Raw genomic sequence first — 20,828 nt, 5'->3', positions numbered from 1 at the left:
AAATGTGCAAAAATCTTAAAGCAACTGGTATTACCAGGGGGTCTCCCATCCAATTACTAACCAGGCCCATACCTGCTAAGATTCAGATATTGGGCATTGACTCTTTTCTTTTTTTCTTGCAAGATTTTTATATAATTTGTGAAAAATTTCCAAAAATCTTACAGAACCTGGTATTACTAGGCAGTCCCCCATCCGAGTACTAACCAGGCCCAAACCTGCTTAGCTTCCGAGCTCAGACATGATCTGGCATAGCCAGGGTGGTATGGCCATAAGCGAAGACTGCTGCAAAGAGAGAGCTATTTAAAGATCAGCCAATCTAATCGCCGGTACATTATATAAGTAGGAAAGAAAACCCTAAAGCTTAAAGCACCTGGTATTCCCAGGCGATCTCCCATCTAAGTACCAACCAGGCCCAAACCTGCTTAGCTTCCGAGAGCAGACGAGATCAGGCATAGCCAGGTTGTTATGGTCGCAAGCGAAGGCTGCTGCAAAGAGAGAGCTATTTAAAGATCAGCCAATCAAATCGCCCATACATTAAGTAGGAATGAAAACCCAAAAGCTTTCAGCACCTGGTATTCCGAGGCGGTCTCCCATCCAAGCACTAACCAGGCCAATACCTGCTAAGATTCAGAGATCGGGCATTGACTCTGTTTTTTTTTTTTTTTTTTTAAAGATTATTATATAATTAGTAATAAAATTCCAATAATATTAGAGCACCTGGTATTACCAGGGGGTCTCCCATCCAAACACTACACAGGTCAATGACTGCTAAGATTCAAAGAATGGGCATTCACTCTTTTTTTTTTCAAGATTATTATATAATTTGTGAAAAATTTACAAAAATCTTAAAGCAACTGGTATTACCAGGGGGTCTCCCATCCAATTACTAACCAGGCCCAAACGTGCTTAGCTTCCGAGCTCAGACATGATCTGGCATAGCCAGGGTGGTATGGCCATAAGCGAAGACTGCTGCAAAGAGAGAGCTATTTAAAGATCAGTCAATCTAATCACCGGTACATTATATAAGTAGGAAAGAAAACCCTAAAGCTTAAAGCACCTGGTATTCCCAGGCGGTCTCCCATCCAAGCACTAACCAGGCCAATACCTGCTAAGATTAAGAGATCGGGCATTGACTCTTTTTTTTTTTTTTTTTTTTTTTAAAGATTATTATATAATTAGTAATAAATTTCCAATAATATTAGAGCACCTGGTTTTCCGAGGCGGTCTCCCATCCAAACACTAAACAGGTCGATAGCTGCTAAGATTCAAAGATTGGGCATTGACTCTTTTTGTTTCAAGATAATTATATAATTAGTACAAATTTCCAAAAATATTACAGCAACTGGTATTCCGAGGCGGTCTCCCATCCAAGCACTAAACAGGTCCATACCTCCTAAGATTCAAAGATTGGACATTTACTCTTTTTTTTTTTTTTTTTTTTTTTGCAAGATTATTATGTAATTAGTAAAAATTGCCAAAAATATTACAGCAACTGGTATTTCCCGGCCGTCTTCCATCCAAGTACTAACCAGGCAAAACCTGCTATTATTCAGAGATCGGGCATTGACTTTTTTTTTTTTTTCAAGATTATTATATAATTTGTGAAAAATTTCCAAAAATCTTAAAGCAACTGGTATTACCAGGGTGTCTCCCATCCAATTACTAACCAGGCCCATACCTGCTAAGATTCAGATATGGGGCATTGACTCCTTTCTTTTTTTCTTGCAAGATTATTATATAATTTGTGAAAAATTTCCAAAAATCTTAAAGCAACTGGTATTACCAGGGGGTCTGCCATCCAATTACTAACCAGGCCGAAACCTGCTTAGTTTCCGAGCTCAGACATGATCTGGCATAGCCAGGGTGGAATGGCCATAAGCGAAGACTGCTGCAAAGAGAGAGCTATTTAAAGATCAGCCAATCTAATCGCCGGTACATTATACAGGACCAAACCTGCTTAGCTTCCGAGAGCAGACGAGATCAGGCATAGCCAGGTTGTTACGGTCGCAAGCGAAGGATACTGCAAAGAGAAGACTATTTAAAGATCAGCCAATCAAATCGCCCATACATTATATAAGTAGGAATGAAAATCCAAAAGCTTACAGCACCTGGTATTCCGAGGCGGTCTCCCATCCAAGCACTAACCAGGCCAATACCTGCTAAGATTAAGAGATCGGGCATTGGCTCTTTTTTTTTAAGATTATTATATAATTAGTAATAAATTTCCAATAATATTAGAGCACCTGGTATTACCAGGGGGTCTCCCATCCAAACACTACACAGGTCAATGACTGCTAAGATTCAAAGAATGGGCATTCACTCTTTTTTTTTTCAAGATTATTATATAATTTGTGAAAAATTTACAAAAATCTTAAAGCAACTGGTATTACCAGGGGGTCTCCCATCCAATTACTAACCAGGCCCAAACCTGCTTAGCTTCCGAGCTCAGACATGATCTGGCATAGCCAGGGTGGTATGGCCATAAGCGAAGACTGCTGCAAAGAGAGAGCTATTTAAAGATCAGTCAATCTAATCGCCGGTACATTATATAAGTAGGAAAGAAAACCCTAAAGCTTAAAGCACCTGGTATTCCCAGGCGGTCTCCCATCCAAGCACTAACCAGGCCAATACCTGCTAAGATTAAGAGATCAGGAATTGACTCTTTTTTTTTTTTTTTTTTTTAAGATTATTATATAATTAGTAATAAATTTCCAATAATATTAGAGCACCTGGTATTTCGAGGCGGTCTCCCATCCAGACACTAAACAGGTCCATGACTGCTAAGATTCAAAGAATGGGCATTGACTCTTTTTTTTTTCAAGATTATTATATAATTTGTGAAAAATTTACAAAAATCTTAAAGCAACTGGTATTACCAGGGGGTCTCCCATCCAATTACTAACCAGGCCCAAACCTGCTTAGCTTCCGAGCTCAGACATGATCTGGCATAGCCAGGGTGGTATGGCCATAAGCGAAGACTGCTGCAAAGAGAGAGCTATTTAAAGATCAGTCAATCTAATCGCCGGTACATTATATAAGTAGGAAAGAAAACCCTAAAGCTTAAAGCACCTGGTATTCCCAGGCGGTCTCCCATCCAAGCACTAACCAGGCCAATACCTGCTAAGATTAAGAGATCGGGCATTGACTTTTTTTTTTTTTTTTTTTTTAAAGATTATTATATAATTAGTAATACATTTCCAATAATATTAGAGCACCTGGTTTTCCGAGGCGGTCTCCCATCCAAACACTAAACAGGTCGATAGCTGCTAAGATTCAAAGATTGGGCATTGACTCTTTTTGTTTCAAGATAATTATATAATTAGTACAAATTTCCAAAAATATTACAGCAACTGGTATTCCGAGGTGGTCTCCCATCCAAGCACTAAACAGGTCCATACCTCCTAAGGTTCAAAGATTGGGCATTTACTCTTTTTTTTTTTTTTTTTTTTTTGCAAGATTATTATGTAATTAGTAAAAATTGCCAAAAATATTACAGCAACTGGTATTTCCCGGCCGTCTTCCATCCAAGTACTAACCAGGCAAAACCTGCTATTATTCAGAGATCGGGCATTGACTTTTTTTTTTTTTTCAAGATTATTATATAATTTGTGAAAAATTTCCAAAAATCTTAAAGCAACTGGTATTACCAGGGTGTCTCCCATCCAATTACTAACCAGGCCCATACCTGCTAAGATTCAGATATGGGGCATTGACTCCTTTCTTTTTTTCTTGCAAGATTATTATATAATTTGTGAAAAATTTCCAAAAATCTTAAAGCAACTGGTATTACCAGGGGGTCTGCCATCCAATTACTAACCAGGCCGAAACCTGCTTAGTTTCCGAGCTCAGACATGATCTGGCATAGCCAGGGTGGAATGGCCATAAGCGAAGACTGCTGCAAAGAGAGAGCTATTTAAAGATCAGCCAATCTAATCGCCGGTACATTATACAGGACCAAACCTGCTTAGCTTCCAAGAGCAGACGAGATCAGGCATAGCCAGGTTGTTACGGTCGCAAGCGAAGGATACTGCAAAGAGAAGACTATTTAAAGATCAGCCAATCAAATCGCCCATACATTATATAAGTAGGAATGAAAATCCAAAAGCTTACAGCACCTGGTATTCCGAGGCGGTCTCCCATCCAAGCACTAACCAGGCCAATACCTGCTAAGATTAAGAGATCGGGCATTGGCTCTTTTTTTTTAAGATTATTATATAATTAGTAATAAATTTCCAATAATATTAGAGTACCTGGTATTACCAGGGGGTCTCCCATCCAAACACTACACAGGTCAATGACTGCTAAGATTCAAAGAATGGGCATTCACTCTTTTTTTTTTCAAGATTATTATATAATTTGTGAAAAATTTACAAAAATCTTAAAGCAACTGGTATTACCAGGGGGTCTCCCATCCAATTACTAACCAGGCCCAAACCTGCTTAGCTTCCGAGCTCAGACATGATCTGGCATAGCCAGGGTGGTATGGCCATAAGCGAAGACTGCTGCAAAGAGAGAGCTATTTAAAGATCAGCCAATCTAATCGCCGGTACATTATATAAGTAGGAAAGAAAACCCTAAAGCTTAAAGCACCTGGTATTCCCAGGCGGTCTCCCATCCAAGCACTAACCAGGCCAATACCTGCTAAGATTAAGAGATCAGGCATTGACTCTTTTTTTTTTTTTTTTTTTTAAGATTATTATATAATTAGTAATAAATTTCCAATAATATTAGAGCACCTGGTATTTCGAGGCGGTCTCCCATCCAGACACTAAACAGGTCCATGACTGCTAAGATTCAAAGAATGGGCATTGACTCTTTTTTTTTTTCAAGATTATTATATAATTTGTGAAAAATTTACAAAAATCTTAAAGCAACTGGTATTACCAGGGGGTCTCCCATCCAATTACTAACCAGGCCCAAACCTGCTTAGCTTCCGAGCTCAGACATGATCTGGCATAGCCAGGGTGGTATGGCCATAAGCGAAGACTGCTGCAAAGAGAGAGCTATTTAAAGATCAGTCAATCTAATCGCCGGTACATTATATAAGTAGGAAAGAAAACCCTAAAGCTTAAAGCACCTGGTATTCCCAGGCGGTCTCCCATCCAAGCACTAACCAGGCCAATACCTGCTAAGATTAAGAGATCGGGCATTGACTTTTTTTTTTTTTTTTTTTTTTTTAAAGATTATTATATAATTAGTAATACATTTCCAATAATATTAGAGCACCTGGTTTTCCGAGGCGGTCTCCCATCCAAACACTAAACAGGTCGATAGCTGCTAAGATTCAAAGATTGGGCATTGACTCTTTTTGTTTCAAGATAATTATATAATTAGTACAAATTTCCAAAAATATTACAGCACCTGGTTTTCCGAGGCGGTCTCCCATCCAAACACTAACCAGGCAAAACCTGCTATTATTCAGAGATCGGGCATTGACTTTTTTTTTTTTTTCAAGATTATTATATAATTTGTGAAAAATTTCCAAAAATCTTAAAGCAACTGGTATTACCAGGGTGTCTCCCATCCAATTACTAACCAGGCCCATACCTGCTAAGATTCAGATATGGGGCATTGACTCCTTTCTTTTTTTCTTGCAAGATTATTATATAATTTGTGAAAAATTTCCAAAAATCTTAAAGCAACTGGTATTACCAGGGGGTCTGCCATCCAATTACTAACCAGGCCGAAACCTGCTTAGTTTCCGAGCTCAGACATGATCTGGCATAGCCAGGGTGGAATGGCCATAAGCGAAGACTGCTGCAAAGAGAGAGCTATTTAAAGATCAGCCAATCTAATCGCCGGTACATTATACAGGACCAAACCTGCTTAGCTTCCAAGAGCAGACGAGATCAGGCATAGCCAGGTTGTTACGGTCGCAAGCGAAGGATACTGCAAAGAGAAGACTATTTAAAGATCAGCCAATCAAATCGCCCATACATTATATAAGTAGGAATGAAAATCCAAAAGCTTACAGCACCTGGTATTCCGAGGCGGTCTCCCATCCAAGCACTAACCAGGCCAATACCTGCTAAGATTAAGAGATCGGGCATTGGCTCTTTTTTTTTAAGATTATTATATAATTAGTAATAAATTTCCAATAATATTAGAGTACCTGGTATTACCAGGGGGTCTCCCATCCAAACACTACACAGGTCAATGACTGCTAAGATTCAAAGAATGGGCATTCACTCTTTTTTTTTTCAAGATTATTATATAATTTGTGAAAAATTTACAAAAATCTTAAAGCAACTGGTATTACCAGGGGGTCTCCCATCCAATTACTAACCAGGCCCAAACCTGCTTAGCTTCCGAGCTCAGACATGATCTGGCATAGCCAGGGTGGTATGGCCATAAGCGAAGACTGCTGCAAAGAGAGAGCTATTTAAAGATCAGTCAATCTAATCGCCGGTACATTATATAAGTAGGAAAGAAAACCCTAAAGCTTAAAGCACCTGGTATTCCCAGGCGGTCTCCCATCCAAGCACTAACCAGGCCAATACCTGCTAAGATTAAGAGATCGGGCATTGACTTTTTTTTTTTTTTTTTTTTTTAAAGATTATTATATAATTAGTAATACATTTCCAATAATATTAGAGCACCTGGTTTTCCGAGGCGGTCTCCCATCCAAACACTAAACAGGTCGATAGCTGCTAAGATTCAAAGATTGGGCATTGACTCTTTTTGTTTCAAGATAATTATATAATTAGTACAAATTTCCAAAAATATTACAGCAACTGGTATTCCGAGGTGGTCTCCCATCCAAGCACTAAACAGGTCCATACCTCCTAAGGTTCAAAGATTGGGCATTTACTCTTTTTTTTTTTTTTTTTTTTTTGCAAGATTATTATGTAATTAGTAAAAATTGCCAAAAATATTACAGCAACTGGTATTTCCCGGCCGTCTTCCATCCAAGTACTAACCAGGCAAAACCTGCTATTATTCAGAGATCGGGCATTGACTTTTTTTTTTTTTTCAAGATTATTATATAATTTGTGAAAAATTTCCAAAAATCTTAAAGCAACTGGTATTACCAGGGTGTCTCCCATCCAATTACTAACCAGGCCCATACCTGCTAAGATTCAGATATGGGGCATTGACTCCTTTCTTTTTTTCTTGCAAGATTATTATATAATTTGTGAAAAATTTCCAAAAATCTTAAAGCAACTGGTATTACCAGGGGGTCTGCCATCCAATTACTAACCAGGCCGAAACCTGCTTAGTTTCCGAGCTCAGACATGATCTGGCATAGCCAGGGTGGAATGGCCATAAGCGAAGACTGCTGCAAAGAGAGAGCTATTTAAAGATCAGCCAATCTAATCGCCGGTACATTATACAGGACCAAACCTGCTTAGCTTCCAAGAGCAGACGAGATCAGGCATAGCCAGGTTGTTACGGTCGCAAGCGAAGGATACTGCAAAGAGAAGACTATTTAAAGATCAGCCAATCAAATCGCCCATACATTATATAAGTAGGAATGAAAATCCAAAAGCTTACAGCACCTGGTATTCCGAGGCGGTCTCCCATCCAAGCACTAACCAGGCCAATACCTGCTAAGATTAAGAGATCGGGCATTGGCTCTTTTTTTTTAAGATTATTATATAATTAGTAATAAATTTCCAATAATATTAGAGTACCTGGTATTACCAGGGGGTCTCCCATCCAAACACTACACAGGTCAATGACTGCTAAGATTCAAAGAATGGGCATTCACTCTTTTTTTTTCAAGATTATTATATAATTTGTGAAAAATTTACAAAAATCTTTAAGCAACTGGTATTACCAGGGGGTCTCCCATCCAATTACTAACCAGGCCCAAACCTGCTTAGCTTCCGAGCTCAGACATGATCTGGCATAGCCAGGGTGGTATGGCCATAAGCGAAGACTGCTGCAAAGAGAGAGCTATTTAAAGATCAGCCAATCTAATCGCCGGTACATTATATAAGTAGGAAAGAAAACCCTAAAGCTTAAAGCACCTGGTATTCCCAGGCGGTCTCCCATCCAAGCACTAACCAGGCCAATACCTGCTAAGATTAAGAGATCAGGCATTGACTCTTTTTTTTTTTTTTTTTTTTTAAGATTATTATATAATTAGTAATAAATTTCCAATAATATTAGAGCACCTGGTATTTCGAGGCGGTCTCCCATCCAGACACTAAACAGGTCCATGACTGCTAAGATTCAAAGAATGGGCATTGACTCTTTTTTTTTTTCAAGATTATTATATAATTTGTGAAAAATTTACAAAAATCTTAAAGCAACTGGTATTACCAGGGGGTCTCCCATCCAATTACTAACCAGGCCCAAACCTGCTTAGCTTCCGAGCTCAGACATGATCTGGCATAGCCAGGGTGGTATGGCCATAAGCGAAGACTGCTGCAAAGAGAGAGCTATTTAAAGATCAGTCAATCTAATCGCCGGTACATTATATAAGTAGGAAAGAAAACCCTAAAGCTTAAAGCACCTGGTATTCCCAGGCGGTCTCCCATCCAAGCACTAACCAGGCCAATACCTGCTAAGATTAAGAGATCGGGCATTGACTTTTTTTTTTTTTTTTTTTTTTTTAAAGATTATTATATAATTAGTAATACATTTCCAATAATATTAGAGCACCTGGTTTTCCGAGGCGGTCTCCCATCCAAACACTAAACAGGTCGATAGCTGCTAAGATTCAAAGATTGGGCATTGACTCTTTTTGTTTCAAGATAATTATATAATTAGTACAAATTTCCAAAAATATTACAGCAACTGGTATTCCGAGGCGGTCTCCCATCCAAGCACTAAACAGGTCCATACCTCCTAAGGTTCAAAGATTGGGCATTTACTCTTTTTTTTTTTTTTTTTTTTTTGCAAGATTATTATGTAATTAGTAAAAATTGCCAAAAATATTACAGCAACTGGTATTTCCCGGCCGTCTTCCATCCAAGTACTAACCAGGCAAAACCTGCTATTATTCAGAGATCGGGCATTGACTTTTTTTTTTTTTTCAAGATTATTATATAATTTGTGAAAAATTTCCAAAAATCTTAAAGCAACTGGTATTACCAGGGTGTCTCCCATCCAATTACTAACCAGGCCCATACCTGCTAAGATTCAGATATGGGGCATTGACTCCTTTCTTTTTTTCTTGCAAGATTATTATATAATTTGTGAAAAATTTCCAAAAATCTTAAAGCAACTGGTATTACCAGGGGGTCTGCCATCCAATTACTAACCAGGCCGAAACCTGCTTAGTTTCCGAGCTCAGACATGATCTGGCATAGCCAGGGTGGAATGGCCATAAGCGAAGACTGCTGCAAAGAGAGAGCTATTTAAAGATCAGCCAATCTAATCGCCGGTACATTATACAGGACCAAACCTGCTTAGCTTCCAAGAGCAGACGAGATCAGGCATAGCCAGGTTGTTACGGTCGCAAGCGAAGGATACTGCAAAGAGAAGACTATTTAAAGATCAGCCAATCAAATCGCCCATACATTATATAAGTAGGAATGAAAATCCAAAAGCTTACAGCACCTGGTATTCCGAGGCGGTCTCCCATCCAAGCACTAACCAGGCCAATACCTGCTAAGATTAAGAGATCGGGCATTGGCTCTTTTTTTTAAGATTATTATATAATTAGTAATAAATTTCCAATAATATTAGAGTACCTGGTATTACCAGGGGGTCTCCCATCCAAACACTACACAGGTCAATGACTGCTAAGATTCAAAGAATGGGCATTCACTCTTTTTTTTTTCAAGATTATTATATAATTTGTGAAAAATTTACAAAAATCTTAAAGCAACTGGTATTACCAGGGGGTCTCCCATCCAATTACTAACCAGGCCCAAACCTGCTTAGCTTCCGAGCTCAGACATGATCTGGCATAGCCAGGGTGGTATGGCCATAAGCGAAGACTGCTGCAAAGAGAGAGCTATTTAAAGATCAGTCAATCTAATCGCCGGTACATTATATAAGTAGGAAAGAAAACCCTAAAGCTTAAAGCACCTGGTATTCCCAGGCGGTCTCCCATCCAAGCACTAACCAGGCCAATACCTGCTAAGATTAAGAGATCAGGCATTGACTCTTTTTTTTTTTTTTTTTTTTTTAAGATTATTATATAATTAGTAATAAATTTCCAATAATATTAGAGCACCTGGTATTCCGAGGCGGTCTCCCATCCAGAGACTAAACAGGTCCATGACTGCTAAGATTCAAAGAATGGGCATTGACTCTTTTTTTTTTTCAAGATTATTATATAATTTGTGAAAAATTTACAAAAATCTTAAAGCAACTGGTATTACCAGGGGGTCTCCCATCCAATTACTAACCAGGCCCAAACCTGCTTAGCTTCCGAGCTCAGACATGATCTGGCATAGCCAGGGTGGTATGGCCATAAGCGAAGACTGCTGCAAAGAGAGAGCTATTTAAAGATCAGCCAATCTAATCGCCGGTACATTATATAAGTAGGAAAGAAAACCCTAAAGCTTAAAGCACCTGGTATTCCCAGGCGGTCTCCCATCCAAGCACTAACCAGGCCAATACCTGCTAAGATTAAGAGATCGGGCATTGACTCTTTTTTTTTTTTTTTTTTTTTAAAGATTATTATATAATTAATAATAAATTTCCAATAATATTAGAGCACCTGGTTTTCCGAGGCGGTCTCCCATCCAAACACTAAACAGGTCGATAGCTGCTAAGATTCAAAGATTGGGCATTGACTCTTTTTGTTTCAAGATAATTATATAATTAGTACAAATTTCCAAAAATATTACAGCAACTGGTATTCCGAGGCGGTCTCCCATCCAAGCACTAAACAGGTCCATACCTCCTAAGATTCAAAGATTGGGCATTTACTCTTTTTTTTTTTTTTTTTTTCAAGATTATTATGTAATTAGTAAAAATTGCCAAAAATATTACAGCAACTGGTATTTCCCGGCCGTCTTCCATCCAAGTACTAACCAGGCAAAACCTGCTATTATTCAGAGATCGGGCATTGACTTTTTTTTTTTTCAAGATTATTATATAATTTGTGAAAAATTTCCAAAAATCTTAAAGCAACTGGTATTACCAGGGTGTCTCCCATCCAATTACTAACCAGGCCCATACCTGCTAAGATTCAGATATGGGGCATTGACTCCTTTCTTTTTTTCTTGCAAGATTATTATATAATTTGTGAAAAATTTCCAAAAATCTTAAAGCAACTGGTATTACCAGGGGGTCTGCCATCCAATTACTAACCAGGCCGAAACCTGCTTAGTTTCCGAGCTCAGACATGATCTGGCATAGCCAGGGTGGAATGGCCATAAGCGAAGACTGCTGCAAAGAGAGAGCTATTTAAAGATCAGCCAATCTAATCGCCGGTACATTATACAGGACCAAACCTGCTTAGCTTCCAAGAGCAGACGAGATCAGGCATAGCCAGGTTGTTACGGTCGCAAGCGAAGGATACTGCAAAGAGAAGACTATTTAAAGATCAGCCAATCAAATCGCCCATACATTATATAAGTAGGAATGAAAATCCAAAAGCTTACAGCACCTGGTATTCCGAGGCGGTCTCCCATCCAAGCACTAACCAGGCCAATACCTGCTAAGATTAAGAGATCGGGCATTGGCTCTTTTTTTTTAAGATTATTATATAATTAGTAATAAATTTCCAATAATATTAGAGTACCTGGTATTACCAGGGGGTCTCCCATCCAAACACTACACAGGTCAATGACTGCTAAGATTCAAAGAATGGGCATTCACTCTTTTTTTTTTCAAGATTATTATATAATTTGTGAAAAATTTACAAAAATCTTAAAGCAACTGGTATTACCAGGGGGTCTCCCATCCAATTACTAACCAGGCCCAAACCTGCTTAGCTTCCGAGCTCAGACATGATCTGGCATAGCCAGGGTGGTATGGCCATAAGCGAAGACTGCTGCAAAGAGAGAGCTATTTAAAGATCAGCCAATCTAATCGCCGGTACATTATATAAGTAGGAAAGAAAACCCTAAAGCTTAAAGCACCTGGTATTCCCAGGCGGTCTCCCATCCAAGCACTAACCAGGCCAATACCTGCTAAGATTAAGAGATCAGGCATTGACTCTTTTTTTTTTTTTTTTTTTTAAGATTATTATATAATTAGTAATAAATTTCCAATAATATTAGAGCACCTGGTATTTCGAGGCGGTCTCCCATCCAGACACTAAACAGGTCCATGACTGCTAAGATTCAAAGAATGGGCATTGACTCTTTTTTTTTTTCAAGATTATTATATAATTTGTGAAAAATTTACAAAAATCTTAAAGCAACTGGTATTACCAGGGGGTCTCCCATCCAATTACTAACCAGGCCCAAACCTGCTTAGCTTCCGAGCTCAGACATGATCTGGCATAGCCAGGGTGGTATGGCCATAAGCGAAGACTGCTGCAAAGAGAGAGCTATTTAAAGATCAGTCAATCTAATCGCCGGTACATTATATAAGTAGGAAAGAAAACCCTAAAGCTTAAAGCACCTGGTATTCCCAGGCGGTCTCCCATCCAAGCACTAACCAGGCCAATACCTGCTAAGATTAAGAGATCGGGCATTGACTTTTTTTTTTTTTTTTTTTTTTTAAAGATTATTATATAATTAGTAATACATTTCCAATAATATTAGAGCACCTGGTTTTCCGAGGCGGTCTCCCATCCAAACACTAAACAGGTCGATAGCTGCTAAGATTCAAAGATTGGGAATTGACTCTTTTTGTTTCAAGATAATTATATAATTAGTACAAATTTCCAAAAATATTACAGCACCTGGTTTTCCGAGGCGGTCTCCCATCCAAACACTAACCAGGCAAAACCTGCTATTATTCAGAGATCGGGCATTGACTTTTTTTTTTTTTCAAGATTATTATATAATTTGTGAAAAATTTCCAAAAATCTTAAAGCAACTGGTATTACCAGGGTGTCTCCCATCCAATTACTAACCAGGCCCATACCTGCTAAGATTCAGATATGGGGCATTGACTCCTTTCTTTTTTTCTTGCAAGATTATTATATAATTTGTGAAAAATTTCCAAAAATCTTAAAGCAACTGGTATTACCAGGGGGTCTGCCATCCAATTACTAACCAGGCCGAAACCTGCTTAGTTTCCGAGCTCAGACATGATCTGGCATAGCCAGGGTGGAATGGCCATAAGCGAAGACTGCTGCAAAGAGAGAGCTATTTAAAGATCAGCCAATCTAATCGCCGGTACATTATACAGGACCAAACCTGCTTAGCTTCCAAGAGCAGACGAGATCAGGCATAGCCAGGTTGTTACGGTCGCAAGCGAAGGATACTGCAAAGAGAAGACTATTTAAAGATCAGCCAATCAAATCGCCCATACATTATATAAGTAGGAATGAAAATCCAAAAGCTTACAGCACCTGGTATTCCGAGGCGGTCTCCCATCCAAGCACTAACCAGGCCAATACCTGCTAAGATTAAGAGATCGGGCATTGGCTCTTTTTTTTTAAGATTATTATATAATTAGTAATAAATTTCCAATAATATTAGAGTACCTGGTATTACCAGGGGGTCTCCCATCCAAACACTACACAGGTCAATGACTGCTAAGATTCAAAGAATGGGCATTCACTCTTTTTTTTTTCAAGATTATTATATAATTTGTGAAAAATTTACAAAAATCTTAAAGCAACTGGTATTACCAGGGGGTCTCCCATCCAATTACTAACCAGGCCCAAACCTGCTTAGCTTCCGAGCTCAGACATGATCTGGCATAGCCAGGGTGGTATGGCCATAAGCGAAGACTGCTGCAAAGAGAGAGCTATTTAAAGATCAGTCAATCTAATCGCCGGTACATTATATAAGTAGGAAAGAAAACCCTAAAGCTTAAAGCACCTGGTATTCCCAGGCGGTCTCCCATCCAAGCACTAACCAGGCCAATACCTGCTAAGATTAAGAGATCGGGCATTGACTTTTTTTTTTTTTTTTTTTTTTAAAGATTATTATATAATTAGTAATACATTTCCAATAATATTAGAGCACCTGGTTTTCCGAGGCGGTCTCCCATCCAAACACTAAACAGGTCGATAGCTGCTAAGATTCAAAGATTGGGCATTGACTCTTTTTGTTTCAAGATAATTATATAATTAGTACAAATTTCCAAAAATATTACAGCAACTGGTATTCCGAGGTGGTCTCCCATCCAAGCACTAAACAGGTCCATACCTCCTAAGGTTCAAAGATTGGGCATTTACTCTTTTTTTTTTTTTTTTTTTTTTGCAAGATTATTATGTAATTAGTAAAAATTGCCAAAAATATTACAGCAACTGGTATTTCCCGGCCGTCTTCCATCCAAGTACTAACCAGGCAAAACCTGCTATTATTCAGAGATCGGGCATTGACTTTTTTTTTTTTTTCAAGATTATTATATAATTTGTGAAAAATTTCCAAAAATCTTAAAGCAACTGGTATTACCAGGGTGTCTCCCATCCAATTACTAACCAGGCCCATACCTGCTAAGATTCAGATATGGGGCATTGACTCCTTTCTTTTTTTCTTGCAAGATTATTATATAATTTGTGAAAAATTTCCAAAAATCTTAAAGCAACTGGTATTACCAGGGGGTCTGCCATCCAATTACTAACCAGGCCGAAACCTGCTTAGTTTCCGAGCTCAGACATGATCTGGCATAGCCAGGGTGGAATGGCCATAAGCGAAGACTGCTGCAAAGAGAGAGCTATTTAAAGATCAGCCAATCTAATCGCCGGTACATTATACAGGACCAAACCTGCTTAGCTTCCAAGAGCAGACGAGATCAGGCATAGCCAGGTTGTTACGGTCGCAAGCGAAGGATACTGCAAAGAGAAGACTATTTAAAGATCAGCCAATCAAATCGCCCATACATTATATAAGTAGGAATGAAAATCCAAAAGCTTACAGCACCTGGTATTCCGAGGCGGTCTCCCATCCAAGCACTAACCAGGCCAATACCTGCTAAGATTAAGAGATCGGGCATTGGCTCTTTTTTTTTAAGATTATTATATAATTAGTAATAAATTTCCAATAATATTAGAGTACCTGGTATTACCAGGGGGTCTCCCATCCAAACACTACACAGGTCAATGACTGCTAAGATTCAAAGAATGGGCATTCACTCTTTTTTTTTCAAGATTATTATATAATTTGTGAAAAATTTACAAAAATCTTTAAGCAACTGGTATTACCAGGGGGTCTCCCATCCAATTACTAACCAGGCCCAAACCTGCTTAGCTTCCGAGCTCAGACATGATCTGGCATAGCCAGGGTGGTATGGCCATAAGCGAAGACTGCTGCAAAGAGAGAGCTATTTAAAGATCAGCCAATCTAATCGCCGGTACATTATATAAGTAGGAAAGAAAACCCTAAAGCTTAAAGCACCTGGTATTCCCAGGCGGTCTCCCATCCAAGCACTAACCAGGCCAATACCTGCTAAGATTAAGAGATCAGGCATTGACTCTTTTTTTTTTTTTTTTTTTTTAAGATTATTATATAATTAGTAATAAATTTCCAATAATATTAGAGCACCTGGTATTTCGAGGCGGTCTCCCATCCAGACACTAAACAGGTCCATGACTGCTAAGATTCAAAGAATGGGCATTGACTCTTTTTTTTTTTCAAGATTATTATATAATTTGTGAAAAATTTACAAAAATCTTAAAGCAACTGGTATTACCAGGGGGTCTCCCATCCAATTACTAACCAGGCCCAAACCTGCTTAGCTTCCAAGCTCAGACATGATCTGGCATAGCCAGGGTGGTATGGCCATAAGCGAAGACTGCTGCAAAGAGAGAGCTATTTAAAGATCAGTCAATCTAATCGCCGGTACATTATATAAGTAGGAAAGAAAACCCTAAAGCTTAAAGCACCTGGTATTCCCAGGCGGTCTCCCATCCAAGCACTAACCAGGCCAATACCTGCTAAGATTAAGAGATCGGGCATTGACTTTTTTTTTTTTTTTTTTTTTTTTAAAGATTATTATATAATTAGTAATACATTTCCAATAATATTAGAGCACCTGGTTTTCCGAGGCGGTCTCCCATCCAAACACTAAACAGGTCGATAGCTGCTAAGATTCAAAGATTGGGCATTGACTCTTTTTGTTTCAAGATAATTATATAATTAGTACAAATTTCCAAAAATATTACAGCAACTGGTATTCCGAGGCGGTCTCCCATCCAAGCACTAAACAGGTCCATACCTCCTAAGGTTCAAAGATTGGGCATTTACTCTTTTTTTTTTTTTTTTTTTTTTGCAAGATTATTATGTAATTAGTAAAAATTGCCAAAAATATTACAGCAACTGGTATTTCCCGGCCGTCTTCCATCCAAGTACTAACCAGGCAAAACCTGCTATTATTCAGAGATCGGGCATTGACTTTTTTTTTTTTTTCAAGATTATTATATAATTTGTGAAAAATTTCCAAAAATCTTAAAGCAACTGGTATTACCAGGGTGTCTCCCATCCAATTACTAACCAGGCCCATACCTGCTAAGATTCAGATATGGGGCATTGACTCCTTTCTTTTTTTCTTGCAAGATTATTATATAATTTGTGAAAAATTTCCAAAAATCTTAAAGCAACTGGTATTACCAGGGGGTCTGCCATCCAATTACTAACCAGGCCGAAACCTGCTTAGTTTCCGAGCTCAGACATGATCTGGCATAGCCAGGGTGGAATGGCCATAAGCGAAGACTGCTGCAAAGAGAGAGCTATTTAAAGATCAGCCAATCTAATCGCCGGTACATTATACAGGACCAAACCTGCTTAGCTTCCGAGAGCAGACGAGATCAGGCATAGCCAGGTTGTTACGGTCGCAAGCGAAGGATACTGCAAAGAGAAGACTATTTAAAGATCAGCCAATCAAATCGCCCATACATTATATAAGTAGGAATGAAAATCCAAAAGCTTACAGCACCTGGTATTCCGAGGCGGTCTCCCATCCAAGCACTAACCAGGCCAATACCTGCTAAGATTAAGAGATCGGGCATTGGCTCTTTTTTTTTAAGATTATTATATAATTAGTAATAAATTTCCAATAATATTAGAGCACCTGGTATTACCAGGGGGTCTCCCATCCAAACACTACACAGGTCAATGACTGCTAAGATTCAAACAATGGGCATTCACTCTTTTTTTTTTCAAGATTATTATATAATTTGTGAAAAATTTACAAAAATCTTAAAGCAACTGGTATTACCAGGGGGTCTCCCATCCAATTACTAACCAGGCCCAAACCTGCTTAGCTTCCGAGCTCAGACATGATCTGGCATAGCCAGGGTGGTATGGCCATAAGCGAAGACTGCTGCAAAGAGAGAGCTATTTAAAGATCAGTCAATCTAATCGCCGGTACATTATATAAGTAGGAAAGAAAACCCTAAAGCTTAAAGCACCTGGTATTCCCAGGCGGTCTCCCATCCAAGCACTAACCAGGCCAATACCTGCTAAGATTAAGAGATCAGGCATTGACTCTTTTTTTTTTTTTTTTTTTTTAAGATTATTATATAATTAGTAATAAATTTCCAATAATATTAGAGCACCTGGTATTCCGAGGCGGTCTCCCATCCAGAGACTAAACAGGTCCATGACTGCTAAGATTCAAAGAATGGGCATTGACTCTTTTTTTTTTTCAAGATTATTATATAATTTGTGAAAAATTTACAAAAATCTTAAAGCAACTGGTATTACCAGGGGGTCTCCCATCCAATTACTAACCAGGCCCAAACCTGCTTAGCTTCCGAGCTCAGACATGATCTGGCATAGCCAGGGTGGTATGGCCATAAGCGAAGACTGCTGCAAAGAGAGAGCTATTTAAAGATCAGCCAATCTAATCGCCGGTACATTATATAAGTAGGAAAGAAAACCCTAAAGCTTAAAGCACCTGGTATTCCCAGGCGGTCTCCCATCCAAGCACTAACCAGGCCAATACCTGCTAAGATTAAGAGATCGGGCATTGACTCTTTTTTTTTTTTTTTTTTTTTTAAAGATTATTATATAATTAATAATAAATTTCCAATAATATTAGAGCACCTGGTTTTCCGAGGCGGTCTCCCATCCAAACACTAAACAGGTCGATAGCTGCTAAGATTCAAAGATTGGGCATTGACTCTTTTTGTTTCAAGATAATTATATAATTAGTACAAATTTCCAAAAATATTACAGCAACTGGTATTCCGAGGCGGTCTCCCATCCAAGCACTAAACAGGTCCATACCTCCTAAGATTCAAAGATTGGGCATTTACTCTTTTTTTTTTTTTTTTTTTCAAGATTATTATGTAATTAGTAAAAATTGCCAAAAATATTACAGCAACTGGTATTTCCCGGCCGTCTTCCATCCAAGTACTAACCAGGCAAAACCTGCTATTATTCAGAGATCGGGCATTGACTTTTTTTTTTTTCAAGATTATTATATAATTTGTGAAAAATTTCCAAAAATCTTAAAGCAACTGGTATTACCAGGGTGTCTCCCATCCAATTACTAACCAGGCCCATACCTGCTAAGATTCAGATATGGGGCATTGACTCCTTTCTTTTTTTCTTGCAAGATTATTATATAATTTGTGAAAAATTTCCAAAAATCTTAAAGCAACTGGTATTACCAGGGGGTCTGCCATCCAATTACTAACCAGGCCGAAACCTGCTTAGTTTCCGAGCTCAGACATGATCTGGCATAGCCAGGGTGGAATGGCCATAAGCGAAGACTGCTGCAAAGAGAGAGCTATTTAAAGATCAGCCAATCTAATCGCCGGTACATTATACAGGACCAAACCTGCTTAGCTTCCGAGAGCAGACGAGATCAGGCATAGCCAGGTTGTTACGGTCGCAAGCGAAGGATACTGCAAAGAGAAGACTATTTAAAGATCAGCCAATCAAATCGCCCATACATTATATAAGTAGGAATGAAAATCCAAAAGCTTACAGCACCTGGTATTCCGAGGCGGTCTCCCATCCAAGCACTAACCAGGCCAATACCTGCTAAGATTAAGAGATCGGGCATTGGCTCTTTTTTTTTAAGATTATTATATAATTAGTAATAAATTTCCAATAATATTAGAGCACCTGGTATTACCAGGGGGTCTCCCATCCAAACACTACACAGGTCAATGACTGCTAAGATTCAAAGAATGGGCATTCACTCTTTTTTTTTTCAAGATTATTATATAATTTGTGAAAAATTTACAAAAATCTTAAAGCAACTGGTATTACCAGGGGGTCTCCCATCCAATTACTAACCAGGCCCAAACCTGCTTAGCTTCCGAGCTCAGACATGATCTGGCATAGCCAGGGTGGTATGGCCATAAGCGAAGACTGCTGCAAAGAGAGAGCTATTTAAAGATCAGTCAATCTAATCGCCGGTACATTATATAAGTAGGAAAGAAAACCCTAAAGCTTAAAGCACCTGGTATTCCCAGGCGGTCTCCCATCCAAGCACTAACCAGGCCAATACCTGCTAAGATTAAGAGATCAGGCATTGACTCTTTTTTTTTTTTTTTTTTTTTAAGATTATTATATAATTAGTAATAAATTTCCAATAATATTAGAGCACCTGGTATTCCGAGGCGGTCTCCCATCCAGACACTAAACAGGTCCATGACTGCTAAGATTCAAAGAATGGGCATTGACTGTTTTTTTTTTCAAGATTATTATATAATTAGTACAAATTTCCAAAAATATTACAGCAACTGGTATTCCGAGGCGGTCTCCCATCCAAGCACTAAACAGGTCCATACCTCCTAAGATTCAAAGATTGGGCATTTACTCTTTTTTTTTTTTTTTTTTTTTTTTTGCAAGATTATTATGTAATTAGTAAAAATTGCCAAAAATATTACAGCAACTGGTATTTCCCGGCCGTCTTCCATCCAAGTACTAACCAGGCAAAACCTGCTATTATTCAGAGATCGGGCATTGACTTTTTTTTTTTTTTCAAGATTATTATATAATTTGTGAAAAATTTCCAAAAATCTTAAAGCAACTGGTATTACCAGGGTGTCTCCCATCCAATTACTAACCAGGCCCATACCTGCTAAGATTCAGATATGGGGCATTGACTCCTTTCTTTTTTTCTTGCAAGATTATTATATAATTTGTGAAAAATTTCCAAAAATCTTAAAGCAACTGGTATTACCAGGGGGTCTGCCATCCAATTACTAACCAGGCCGAAACCTGCTTAGTTTCCGAGCTCAGACATGATCTGGCATAGCCAGGGTGGAATGGCCATAAGCGAAGACTGCTGCAAAGAGAGAGCTATTTAAAGATCAGCCAATCTAATCGCCGGTACATTATACAGGACCAAACCTGCTTAGCTTCCGAGAGCAGACGAGATCAGGCATAGCCAGGTTGTTACGGTCGCAAGCGAAGGATACTGCAAAGAGAAGACTATTTAAAGATCAGCCAATCAAATCGCCCATACATTATATAAGTAGGAATGAAAATCCAAAAGCTTACAGCACCTGGTATTCCGAGGCGGTCTCCCATCCAAGCACTAACCAGGCCAATACCTGCTAAGATTAAGAGATCGGGCATTGGCTCTTTTTTTTTAAGATTATTATATAATTAGTAATAAATTTCCAATAATATTAGAGTACCTGGTATTACCAGGGGGTCTCCCATCCAAACACTACACAGGTCAATGACTGCTAAGATTCAAAGAATGGGCATTCACTCTTTTTTTTTTCAAGATTATTATATAATTTGTGAAAAATTTACAAAAATCTTAAAGCAACTGGTATTACCAGGGGGTCTCCCATCCAATTACTAACCAGGCCCAAACCTGCTTAGCTTCCGAGCTCAGACATGATCTGGCATAGCCAGGGTGGTATGGCCATAAGCGAAGACTGA

The 20,828-nt window shown here is 38.6% G+C and overlaps 21 pseudogenes; all 21 read right to left on the bottom strand.

Moving 5' to 3' along the window:
* Positions 1-155: 155 nt before the first annotated feature.
* On the bottom strand, positions 156-274 carry LOC127963383 (uncharacterized; annotated as a pseudogene).
* Positions 275-358: 84 nt separating this feature from the next.
* LOC127960448 (uncharacterized) lies at positions 359-477 on the bottom strand (annotated as a pseudogene).
* A 365-nt stretch (positions 478-842) lies between these two features.
* Positions 843-961, bottom strand: LOC127962728 (uncharacterized; annotated as a pseudogene).
* A 1,407-nt stretch (positions 962-2,368) lies between these two features.
* On the bottom strand, positions 2,369-2,487 carry LOC127958123 (uncharacterized; annotated as a pseudogene).
* A 367-nt stretch (positions 2,488-2,854) lies between these two features.
* On the bottom strand, positions 2,855-2,973 carry LOC127958116 (uncharacterized; annotated as a pseudogene).
* Positions 2,974-4,375: 1,402 nt separating this feature from the next.
* LOC127958111 (uncharacterized) lies at positions 4,376-4,494 on the bottom strand (annotated as a pseudogene).
* A 368-nt stretch (positions 4,495-4,862) lies between these two features.
* Positions 4,863-4,981, bottom strand: LOC127958108 (uncharacterized; annotated as a pseudogene).
* A 1,256-nt stretch (positions 4,982-6,237) lies between these two features.
* LOC127958093 (uncharacterized) lies at positions 6,238-6,356 on the bottom strand (annotated as a pseudogene).
* A 1,402-nt stretch (positions 6,357-7,758) lies between these two features.
* LOC127962904 (uncharacterized) lies at positions 7,759-7,877 on the bottom strand (annotated as a pseudogene).
* Positions 7,878-8,246: 369 nt separating this feature from the next.
* On the bottom strand, positions 8,247-8,365 carry LOC127958088 (uncharacterized; annotated as a pseudogene).
* Positions 8,366-9,769: 1,404 nt separating this feature from the next.
* On the bottom strand, positions 9,770-9,888 carry LOC127958083 (uncharacterized; annotated as a pseudogene).
* A 370-nt stretch (positions 9,889-10,258) lies between these two features.
* On the bottom strand, positions 10,259-10,377 carry LOC127958077 (uncharacterized; annotated as a pseudogene).
* Positions 10,378-11,775: 1,398 nt separating this feature from the next.
* Positions 11,776-11,894, bottom strand: LOC127958072 (uncharacterized; annotated as a pseudogene).
* Positions 11,895-12,262: 368 nt separating this feature from the next.
* Positions 12,263-12,381, bottom strand: LOC127958059 (uncharacterized; annotated as a pseudogene).
* Positions 12,382-13,635: 1,254 nt separating this feature from the next.
* Positions 13,636-13,754, bottom strand: LOC127958056 (uncharacterized; annotated as a pseudogene).
* Positions 13,755-15,156: 1,402 nt separating this feature from the next.
* On the bottom strand, positions 15,157-15,275 carry LOC127962898 (uncharacterized; annotated as a pseudogene).
* Positions 15,276-15,644: 369 nt separating this feature from the next.
* On the bottom strand, positions 15,645-15,763 carry LOC127962409 (uncharacterized; annotated as a pseudogene).
* A 1,405-nt stretch (positions 15,764-17,168) lies between these two features.
* On the bottom strand, positions 17,169-17,287 carry LOC127958051 (uncharacterized; annotated as a pseudogene).
* A 369-nt stretch (positions 17,288-17,656) lies between these two features.
* LOC127958045 (uncharacterized) lies at positions 17,657-17,775 on the bottom strand (annotated as a pseudogene).
* Positions 17,776-19,174: 1,399 nt separating this feature from the next.
* Positions 19,175-19,293, bottom strand: LOC127958038 (uncharacterized; annotated as a pseudogene).
* A 1,407-nt stretch (positions 19,294-20,700) lies between these two features.
* Positions 20,701-20,819, bottom strand: LOC127958025 (uncharacterized; annotated as a pseudogene).
* Positions 20,820-20,828: the final 9 nt, after the last annotated feature.

The sequence above is a fragment of the Carassius gibelio genome, chromosome A3, assembly GCF_023724105.1.
Source record: "Carassius gibelio isolate Cgi1373 ecotype wild population from Czech Republic chromosome A3, carGib1.2-hapl.c, whole genome shotgun sequence".
Classification (NCBI taxonomy): domain Eukaryota; kingdom Metazoa; phylum Chordata; class Actinopteri; order Cypriniformes; family Cyprinidae; genus Carassius; species Carassius gibelio.
Note: the sequence above shows the minus strand (reverse complement) of the source record. Positions and strands in the feature narration are given on the sequence as shown.